The following is a 2,932-nucleotide window of genomic DNA, read 5'->3' as shown; positions in this document are numbered from 1 at the left end:
AGCATAGGAGCGATTTTCTTCAGGGCACCAGATGCAGCAAAGCCAGGCTTGACCCCTGGGCCACCTGAGCCGGCAGCCCCAGCCCATGACCCCTGCCAACCCTGACTCTCTGCCAACCTGGGGCCTCCGTGTGGGAGGCTGGTGGCCTGTGCAGCTCGGTCACCATTTGCAGAGCGTTGATTCCTCAACAGGGGCCTTTAAAACCCTCCGCAGCGTTTTATCGCACAGCTTCCTGTGTGCCACTGTCCGTACCCAGCTTTATGCGCTGGTCCTGTCTCTGCAGGAGCACATACAGGCAGCTAGACGGCACTCATGCAGACACACGGACACGCCGAGCACACACACACACACACAGACTCATGCAGACACACGGACACGCCCACGAGCACACACACACACACACAGACTCATGCAGACACACGGACACGCCGAGCACACACACACACACACAGACTCATGCAGACACACGGACACGCCCACGAGCACACACACACACACAGACTCATGCAGACACACGGACACGCCGAGCACACACACACACACCCAGACTCATGCAAACACACGGACACGCCGAGCACACACACACACACAGACTCATGCAAACACACGGACACGCCCACGAGCACACACACACACACACAGACTCATGCAGACACACGGACACGCCGAGCACACACACACACACACAGACTCATGCAGACACACGGACACGCCCACGAGCACAGACACACAGACTCATGCAAACACACGGACACGCCCACGAGCACACACACACACACACAGACTCATGCAGACACACGGACACGCCCACGAGCACACACACACACACAGACTCATGCAAACACACGGACACGCCCACGAGCACACACACACACACACACACACACACCCAGACTCATGCAAACACACGGACACGCCCACGAGCACACACACACACCCCCAGACTCATGCAAACACACGTACACACCTAGCGCACACACACACACCCCCAGACTCATGCAAACACATGCACATGCCCACGAGTACACACACACACACCCAGACACGCACACTCACATACACGCAGACACACAAACACGCCCCAGTCACAGGCCCTGCAGCAACCAGGAGGCGTGGGGGCACCCACCCGATTCCAGAGCGGGCTGCTGAAGCCTCGGCACACGGCGGCTGTGGGAGGGTGAAGGATGGCTTTCATGTAAAGGTTTTGAAAAATAACAGACAGCAAGTAACTGACTCCAGGCAGCTCATGAAGCAGGAGCTGTTTATCGTCTCTGTCTTCACAGAAGAAGTTACAACCTGCCCTGTACTCGGTGAAAGAGGAGAGGACTCCAGACGCATGAATTAGTGCCCTCAGAACTTCAAGAAAGTATCATAGACATTAAAAAAAAGAAAAGAAAGAAAACAGAACAACAGTCTCTATTAAAACTGTGAGCACCAGGACAGAGCTGAGTCACTGGAAAAGCCCCTGATGCTGGGAAAGATTGAAGGCGGGAAGAAAAGGGGGTGGCAGAGGATGAGATGGTTGGATGGCATCACTGACTCGCTGGACATGAGTTTGAGTGGGCTGTGGGAGACGGGAGGACAGAGGAGCCTGGTGTGCGACAGTCAGCGGGTTTGCAGAGAGACAGGACTTAGCAACTCAACAGCAGCAGCCAGGAAGCAGGAAGTGACGCCCTGACCCAGAGGCCACGTGGGGCAGGCCGACCAGATCAAGCGGAAGCTCACGGAGCAGAGGCGGCGGGCGGGTGGGCCTGTGGTTCCCATTCAGGATCTCCTGACCTGTGCGCTGTGCAGATCCCTCTCACAGAAAGTGAGAGCAGGACGGCAGAGGGGAAGGTGCCCTGCAGGACGTGAGTCAGGAGTCTTCACTGAGTCCCATCGGCACAAAAGAAAAGCCCCACTGCAGTCTTGTGAAACAGAGAAACTTGGGACAGGATTTCAAAAGTTCTGTGGGAAAAAGCCCAGGTTACACAACGCAGCCAACCTCAGAGCTGGAGGCCAGCAGGCCGGGGAGCCAGGCCTTCGAGTGCTGAGGGTCAGGGCTTCAGCGGGAGCTTCATGCGCAGCCCGCTCTCAGGCACAAGTGCAGCAGGCCAGCAACCAGAGGAGCCGTCCTCTCGTGCCGTCCAGCGGACAAAGCCCTGTAAGGGCCACCTCAGTAGAACAAGCCAGGAAGACAAGGGGGAGGCAGGCTGGGGTTCCGGGAGGGGGGCCCCAGCCAAGGAGGGGGGGGTCACATGGAGGAAGTTCTGAGGAAAAGGTCTTCAAGAAAGAGCTAGGTTTGTGCAGATCGCTTAATAAGAAAATTGCTGATCACAGGGATAAGACAAAGTTTTGTGGTTTTGTTGTTGTTGTTAATAGCATTAAAAATTGCTGTATTTTTACTTTAAAACATCCAGGGAAGACAAAAGGCTAGACGACAGTCTGACTATAAAGCAAATTAACACGTGACAGGAACTTTGCGTGTCCGCCGGTGTCTGGGAGGAGAGAGCCCGCCTGCCTCTGTGCCCAGCCTCAGCTGTCCCGAGTCGGAACCGCACTCCACTCCTGGGCTCCAGGGGGGCTAGCAGGTCACAGAGGCCGTCTGCGTGTTTGCAGCTTCCAGACCAGACATGCAAAGTCTGTTATATATACACACGGTCTGACAAGAGCTGTCGGAAACTGGAAGGGAGGGATCATGGGGAACAGCGTGAGCCTTCATTTCTTCATTTTCAGAGCAGACGTTCTTGAGAAACAGAAAGTCCATGAGCCAAGACGGAGGTTTGTATGACTCACGATGAAGATCCCTGTGGAGCAAGCAGGGATGGCACAGCTGGCTGGGCTGGGGGCCCTGGGCTCCCTGGGGTGGGCCGGCCCGAGCCTCCCGGTGCAGGCTGTGGCCGGTGGGCTCACTGTTTTTCTCAACGATTCGTGATAAATTTTATTTACGGAT

Source organism: Capra hircus, unplaced genomic scaffold, assembly GCF_001704415.2.
Source record: "Capra hircus breed San Clemente unplaced genomic scaffold, ASM170441v1, whole genome shotgun sequence".
NCBI classification, from domain to species: Eukaryota; Metazoa; Chordata; class Mammalia; order Artiodactyla; family Bovidae; genus Capra; species Capra hircus.
This window is presented reverse-complemented; position numbering follows the sequence as displayed.